At 39.6% G+C, this 8,638-nt stretch overlaps 1 long non-coding RNA gene across 1 annotated transcript in view; it reads left to right on the top strand.

Annotated features, from left to right (window-relative positions):
• LOC121038209 (uncharacterized) overlaps window positions 1-8,638 on the top strand; it is a 53,293-nt gene that overhangs the window by 11,355 nt on the left and 33,300 nt on the right. The window contains exon 2 of the long non-coding RNA XR_005794230.1: window positions 2,488-2,619. This is a non-coding gene — a long non-coding RNA (uncharacterized LOC121038209). The remainder of the gene's footprint in view (window positions 1-2,487; window positions 2,620-8,638) is intronic.

Raw genomic sequence — 8,638 nt, 5'->3', positions numbered from 1 at the left:
CTTTCTTTCTTTCTTTCTTTCTTTCTTTCTTTCTTTCTTTCTTTCTTTCTTTCTTTCTTTCTTTCTTTCTTTCTTTCTTTCTTTCTTCTTTCCCACAGTGCTTATGACTCACTTCCCATTAGCCCAGTAAGCAAACAGACTCTTGCAGTCAAGGATCTCGGTTTCAGTTCTTAGCACCAAAACCAGGAGGATAGCAGGTGTCAGAGATTAGGTCTTGGTGCAGGTTGGGGTCTCCTAAAGCAGATGACAGGATGGACACTGGGGAGTGCGATGTTTATTAGGGATCACCATCTATGAAAGGGTGGGCAGGGAGAGATGTCCACCTAGCATGTGGCAAAACTAGCAAAACCTAAGCTGTCCTGGTAGGGAGCTCGGGGGTAATGTTGCCCAGAAGTACATCCTTCACTGACCTAAATGGCCTCATCCTTCTGGATTTGCATGTCACAGTCACTGGATGCAGGCTGTTTCAGGGAGGGCAAAGAGGTTCTCTATTGCCACGGGAAACACTAAAAGAAATGACGCCTGGGCACTCAAAACTTCAGCTTGAAGAAAATGAACAGGATGAGATTAATACCACTGGATGTCAAGATTGATTATAAAGCCACAGTAGCAAAGACAGTAAGATATTGGCATAGAGATGGGCAGATATACCCTTGGAACTAAAAAGGTTCAAAGAACCTTTCAAATTGCCACCCACATACGGCAATTTGATTTGTGCAAAATGCGATTACGGTACACTGGATGAGAGAATGGTCCTTGAATGAGTGATGCTGGGCCATGGGCTGTTGTGTCAGTCAAGGTCCAGTGAGGAAACCAGAAATCACACCACTTATTTTAACAGAGACACCTGAATATGAGGAATGTGGTACATAACTTAGGGAATTGCAGTGGCAAAAAGGACACAGGTAGTTACCAGAGAGTGCATGCAGGAGGCAGCTTCCAGTGCTAGGCTGAGTAGTCTGAGAGGAGGGGCTTGTGATTATTAGAACCCAGAAGCTTGGAGGAGAGGTCCATCAGATGGGGTGCGGGGCCCCCGGATCTCAGAGGATGGGGTACCAGCTGGCAAGACTGATTCCCTGCACAATGGGGCTTGTTCTGGGGGTATAGAAATAACTAGAAACCAGAACAACTACTACTGAACAAGGCCATTGCTGTGTTGAGGGTCACTGCAGGAGTGACACTAACAGGCGTAACAGAAAGGAGCACGTTCCTGGTCCCTCTTGAACTTCTAGTCTCCTTCCATGGTGTCTTGCTGGTGGGATGGAACAGGAGGCAGGGTGGCAAAAGAGACAGGGGTTCATTGAGTCCCACCCTAACATCACAAAGCAAATAGAAAAAAGGAGGGTTTTTAACCCAGAAAATAGCATTAAGCAATACAGCACCGATATCAACACTAAAAAATGAATCTTGATCACAACCACATTATACACAAAAATCTATGCCAGAGAGATTTTTAGTTTAATTACGAAAGGAAACATATAATCCTCTAGAAGAAAACAGACATTATAAGAGAATATTTTCAAGAGATATAGAGAGAGTGAAAGCAATAAAATGTTAATAGAGGATGAATCTAGGTGAAGAGCATATTAGTATTTACTGTACCATTTGATAACTTTTTGTGGTTTGAACTTTTTCAAAATAAAAATTTCAAGCAAAAGAAACAGTCTTTTGACTCTGATCAATGACAATAAAAAGATATAGTCGTATCCCCATTTTCTAAATTACTTTCCAACTGGTTCTACTTCTAGAGACACTATTTGTCAACATGCTTGTTCAATACCAGTGTTAGTACACTTTGCCCAATAACTGACTTAAAAATCTTCTTTGCCAGTAGAATAAAACTTAAACTTCAAGAGCAATTGAATAATTTCAATTCCAGTAGGAAAACATTATTCATTCTGTTTTTATGGTAATAACTCTAAGATGATTTGATTTGACTGCTGCTAGGGCCAGACTAACATTGACTTAGTATCACATTTAAATTAATACAAGTATGGTGGCCGGAATGATTTTTAAATATTTTAGATATTTACATTGTCAAAGAAAAGTCAAAAGGAAATGCAATGAAAACTAGCAAGTTCTTAAATGCTTCTCTTCCAGTGATCTCTCTTTGTCTCCTACACATTCTCTACAAATCCCAAAATGCTTCTCTAAACCTGAAACATCTCTCATTTCTCAGTTCCAGTGCAAGCTCATTTTCTCCATGCAGTTTCCTGCATTTTTAAAAAAGTTTATTTCTTTACTTATTTTGGGAGACAGAGAGAGCACAAGCAGGGGGAGGGGCAGAGAGAGGGAAAGAATCCCAGAGCAGGATCCTTGCTATCAACACAGAGCCCTCTGCGGGGCTTGAGCTCACAAACTGTGAGATCATGACCTGAGCCCAAATCAGGAGTCAGCTGTTTGACCGACTGAGCCACCCAGGTGCTCCAGTTTCCTGCATTTTAAATTCCACTTTTTCCTTCCTCTACTATGTGCTTCCATTTTCAGTGTGGTCATTCAGTGATCCAGGTTTCCTTCATTGCGTGACCTCACAGTCTCCTCAGGCAATGTCATCATCTGCATGAATGAGGTGTGGTTGATCTGGATTCCAGTAGAAAGGAGGAATAGAATATCGAGGAGGTAGTCCAAAGCCTCATATCAGAAGTAGCGTATAAAACTTCCTTCCACTTGTCTGTACTTACATGACCACACTCAAATATAAGGGAGTCTGAGAAAAGTGATTTCGTTCTGTATCCAGGAAGAAGGGATGAATAATGAATAGGTTTGTCGGGTAATCATCATAGTTTCTACACAATACCCATTATTCTATAAATTAAAAAAAAAAACTTGAAGATTAGTAAGGGAGTGGGGTGCATGTGTCTAGGATTATAGTTGTGAAGAGGCCGATGGTTGTGAATGGCCCATGCTTTACTGCCTATCTGCAAGGGATTTTACTGTGTACTTATGTGCTCAGTTCAAAAACATCTCTTGATCATCTGCTATGCGGTAGGTACAAAGTTAGACACCGGCATTACAGATCCGAATATCACATAATTGCTTCTTTGGAGAGTTTGTTATTCAGTGGAAGAGACAAACATATTAAGATGATGTCAATATTCTGTGGTATATTAAAGGGACTTTTTGATGGCAGACGATACATTTGATTTAAAGTAATGAATTTTATTCTCAAAGATGTTTCTATTCACATTTTTCCAGTCAGTAACTTCAGTTAACATTTATTTCTGCTTATATTATAACTCCTTTTTTGCCCATCCAAAGCATTCCTTCTATCCATGCGGTTCTATTGGCAGTCCCCAGTCATGGATGGGCAGTCACTTCCTGTGTGGTAACTGGGCTAGAGATGATCACGTGACAAAGGTCAGAATTCTCACCCAATCAGAATTCTCACCCAGGGAGCTTTTCACAACTGATCTGGGGAAAGAGTACTTTCCTTCCTGGCTGCAGAACTATTAGGATGTGTGCTATCCATAGCTGACTGCCATGTCCCCTGTCCTGTGAAGAAACCTACAGCTTCAGAGAACTTGCAGAGAGAATCAGAAACAAGAGACAGAGGCAACTGTCTGATCTAGTCTTTAAGGGTGCCTGGGTGGCTCAGTGCGTTAAGCATCTGACTCTTGGTTTCTGCTCAGGTCATGATCTCACAGTTTTGTGAGTGGGATCCCCACATCAGGCTCTGCGTTGACAGTGTAGAGCCTGCTTGGGATTCTCTCTCTTTCCCTTTCTCTCTCTGCCCCTTTCCTGCTCACACACTATCTCTGTCTTTCTCAAAATAAATAAACTTAACGAAAATTTTAAAAAAGATTCTAGTGTTTTAGTTCTTGTCATACCTATGATCATGTGGTTTGGGGTTGTGAGCCAATAAAATCCTCCTTTTTGGTTTAAATTAATTTGAGCTGGGTTTCTCTCATTTTTCAATCAAAGGAGTCCCAGATAATTCAGTAATGGAATGTGTGTGTGTGTGTGTGTGTGTGTGTGTGTGTGTGTGTGTGTATTTTTAGGATAGAATTTTTCTAGTAATAAATTTTTTTCTAACTTTTGCAGTAAAGGCAAAATGAAAATAAGATGCTATTTCAAAAGTGGAAATAAATGACTATGAATGACCTAGGTATATCAAGGCAAAATGCACAGCATCAGAATTCATTTAAAATCTATTTTAAAATCTGAAAATTCTCCAGGGGCGCCCGAGTGGCTCAGTTGGTTGAATATCTGAGTTTGGCTCAGGTCATGATCTTGTGGTTCGTGGGTTTGAGCCCTGCATTGGGTTCTGTGCTGACAGCTCAGAGCCGGGAGCCTGCTTCAGATTCTGTATCTCCCTCTCTCTCTGCCCCTCCCCTGATCGTGCTCTGTCTCTCTCTCTCTCAAAAATAAATAAACATTAAATTTTTTTAAAAAAAATCTGAATATTCTCCAAAAATCTACATAATAAAACAAAAAAATTATAAATTAATCTCTTAGATTTTAAAAGTGGGAATTTCATATTAAGTCAAGTTGGGGACCTATAGCTCTTGTCTCCAAGTACTAGATTCTATTTTTATAGTGTTAGGAAATGATTCAGTTGCAAACATTGGTGCTTTTAAAAAAATATGGTTATTATGATAGCTGAAGCAAAACAGGTGTGAAAAAAGGACATTTTAAACTTGCAGCTCCTTAGCCTAAATTAACTGTACCAGCCATGTGTTAAATATTACCTCATACTTTCTATACACCAATAATGAAACAACAGAAAGAGAAATCAAGACATCGATCCCATTTATAATTGCACCGAGAACCATAAAATACTAGAAATAAACCTACCTAAAGATGTAAAAGATCTGTATGCTAAAAACTATAGAAAACTTATGAAAGAAATTGAAGAAGACACAAAGAAATTGAAAAATATTCCATGCTCATGGGTTGGAAGAACAAATATTGTTAAAATGTCAATACTACCCAAAGCAATCTACACATTCAGTGCAATCCCAATCAAAATTGCACTGGCATTCTTTGTGGAGCTAGAACAAACAATCCTAAAATTTATATGAAACCACAAAAGACCCCGAATAGTCAAAGTTATGTTGAAAAAGAAAACCAAAGCAGGAGGCATCACAACCCTGGACTTTAACCTCTACTACAAAGCTGTAATCATCAAGACAGTATGGTATTGGCACAAAAACAGACACATAGACCAATGGAATAGAATAGAGAACCCAGAATTGGACCGACAGATGTATGGCCAACTAATCTTTGACACAGCAGGAAAGAGTATCCACTGGAAAAAAAGACAGTCTCTTTAGCAAATGGTGCTGGGAGAACTGGACAGCAACATGGAGAAGAATGAAACTGGACCACTTTATTACACCATACACAAAAATAAACTCAAAATGAATGAAAGACCTAAATGTGAGACAGGAAACCATCAAAACCCTAGAGGAGAACACAGGCAACAACCTCTTTGACCTCAGTTGCAGCAACTTCTTACTCAACACGTCTCTGAAGGCAAGGGAAATAAAAGCAAAAATGAACTATTGGGACCTCATCAAGATAAAAAGCTTCTGCACTGCAAAGGAAACAATCAACAAAACTAAAAGGCAACCAACACAATGGGAGAAGATATTTGCAAATGAAATATCAGATAAAGGGTTAGTATCCAAGATCTTTAGAGAACTTAACCAAACTCAATACCGAAGAAACAAATAAGCCAGTGAAGAAATGGTCAGAAGAAATGAATAGACACTTTTCCAAAGAAGACATCCAGATGGTCAACAAACACATGAAAAGATGCTCAATGTCTCTCATCAGCAGGTAAGTACAAATCAAAACCACACTGAGATACCACCTCACACCAGTCAGAGTGGCTAAAATGAACAACTCAGGAAACAACAGATGTTGGCGAGGATGTGGAGAAATGGGAACTTTCTTGCACTGTTGTGGGAACGCACACTGGTGTAGCCACTCGGGAAAACAGTTTGGAGGTTCCTCAAAAAATTAAAAAATAGATCTACCCTACGACCCAGCAATAGCACTACTAGGAATTTATCCAAAGGATAGGAAAGTGCTGATGCAGAGGGGCACTTGTACCCCAATGTTCATAGCAGCTCTGTCAACAATAGCCAAATCATGGAAAGAGTCTAAATGTCCATCAACTGATGAATGGGTAAAGGAGATGTGGTTTATATATACAATGCAACACTACTTGGCAATGAAAAAGAATGAAATAGCCCCACAGTGCTATTTAGAAAAGTTACTAAATGGAAAATCTAATCACCCCATAGGAACTGGCTTTTAAATAATACTTAGAAAATATAAGGTGGCTTTTAAATTCTTTTTTAAAATTTTTTTCAAGTTTATTTATTTTTTGAGAGACAGAGACAGAGCGCTAGTGGGGGAGGGGCAGAGAGAGAGGGAGTCACAGAAGCTGAAGCAGGCTCCAGGCTCTCAGCTGTCAGCACAGAGCCTGACGCGGGGATCAAACCCACGAACCGTTAAGATCATTACCTGAACTGAAGTTGGATGCTTAACCGACTGAGCCACCCAGGAGCCCTGCTTTTAAATTCTTTTAACTCTTGTTCCTGTCTGTCTCAGACATCATCTCTTAGTCCCTCTCTTGTTACCTACCCCTGTCCAGTTATACTGTGGTTCCTTCCATTTCTTTGCCTCTGTTTTGTCTTGGGTCCCAGTACTTCCCTTTCTGCATGGCCAACTTTCAGATGTTAACTCAACCATTGCTTCTTCAGGGAGGCCTCTCTCACTGCCCTGGTCAGCTTTGTTGCCTCTGTTTACAAAACTTGCATCTGGTAGATATTGCATCTGTCTTTTTGCTGCTGTATCCCCAGTGCCCATGTTGGGGCCTGGAACAATACATACCTGTAACATATTGAATTAATGTTCCCGTAGACCAAGCAGTTGTGAAAGGGATTCGATTAATATAAGAAATCTGGAACTGTACTCCATCAGCACTATAACTCAATAGGAACTCTTTCTTGGGAGAATTCTTGGCTGGAGTTTCTTATTTTGATGACTGAGTGGCCACATTTCCATGGAACAAAGTGGATTTACAACTTTCAGCTCATTGATTGGGTGGTAAAACAAAAAATTAACATAGATATTGCACAAAGTGTTTGTTTTAACGAGAGAAAAAGGGCAATTCATCATATGAGCTGCATTATTTTCAAATAACTTGTATGCTAATTAAAATGTTTATTGAAATCCTAATAGTAATTGATACTGAAAAGAAAACATGAATAAAATGATGTGATATATCATTTAAGGTGTCACAAGACACGTTAAAAATACCTAATGTTATCTGCCCATTTGAGGCACTGGCCTTAAATATTTCTGACCTTAAACGACAGTAAAACTCCATGTTACATTTCTGTAAATGCATTTATAGGAGTGTCTGTGTATATATGTCTACTGGACTATATCTATGTCTAGCTGTATATATCACTCTAAGTTTTTTTCCAGAAATTGATTTATCCTTACTATACATGATATAATCTGATATTTTCTGCTCTGTCCTATTATCAGTAATACTGGTTTCCCGTGAACTAAATTGTTTTTTCATGAGTGGGTCATAACCTCAAGTTTGAAAAACACTGATCTATAGAACTTCACTTTTCAAATGCTTGCTGCTTATTTCTCTCCTCCCTCACCCTTTCTTGGCCTATGTCCCTGGTTCCCGGCATAGAGAGCTTCTAAAACCTTTGGAATTTCTCAAGTGGAAGTGTTTTTACTATTCATGAGCCCCTTGGATCACTGAGTTATGCTAATGAGGTGACTCACAATTGACCCTTAGATCTTTAGACCAGGGGTTGGTCACCAAAAGACCAAACACAGCATTGGGATTTTCAGCTATCTGACCTTTTGGGAAGGAAAAGTGGTGGAAGATTGAGTTCATTTATGTGGTCGATGATTTGATTAATTATACCCACTTAATAAAACTCCATTACCCATCAGTTACTCAGTGAAGGTGAACCCATCAATGTTCTGGGAGGGGGATATACCCTTGATTCCTTGAGGAAAGGGCACAAGGCTTCAGGTTTGTGAACCAGTCCTAGCTCTTTGTGTCTCATTATTTGACTACCTCTGAGTTGTATCCTTTAAAACTGTAATCAGGGATGCCTGGGTGGCTCGGTCGGTTGGGCTTCCGACTTCGGCTCAGGTCATGATCTTATGGTCCGTGAGTTTGAGCCCCGCGTCAGGCTCTGTGCTGACAGCTCGGAGCCTGGAGCCTGTTTCAGTTTCTGTGTCTCCCTCTCTCTCTGCCCCTCCCCTGCTCATGCTCTGTCTCTCTCTGTCTCAAAAATAAATAGAAATATTAAAAAAAAATTTAAAACTGTAATCATATGTATACTCTTTCTTAAGTTGTTCTGTTGAATTATTGAAACTGAGAGGGTTTGTGGGAACCTCCAAATTTGCAGACAGTTGGTGTTGGTGGCTTAAGGACCCCTTGAAATTGTGGCTGGTGTCTGAAGTGGGGGCAGTCATGTATAAGACCAAGGCTTTAAGTAGTGAAGTCTGTACTAACTCTCTCTCTCTCTCTCTCTCTATGTATATACATATGTATATACATAGAGTATATACATAGATACATATGTATATACATAGATATATATATATATCTCACAATTTTTTATGCATTCGTCTATTGATAGACACA

Source organism: Herpailurus yagouaroundi, unplaced genomic scaffold, assembly GCF_014898765.1.
Source record: "Herpailurus yagouaroundi ecotype Mexico unplaced genomic scaffold, PumYag 165, whole genome shotgun sequence".
Classification (NCBI taxonomy): Eukaryota; Metazoa; Chordata; class Mammalia; order Carnivora; family Felidae; genus Herpailurus; species Herpailurus yagouaroundi.
The sequence above is the reverse complement of the archived record's forward strand: the minus strand, read 5'-3'. Positions and strand labels throughout refer to the sequence as shown.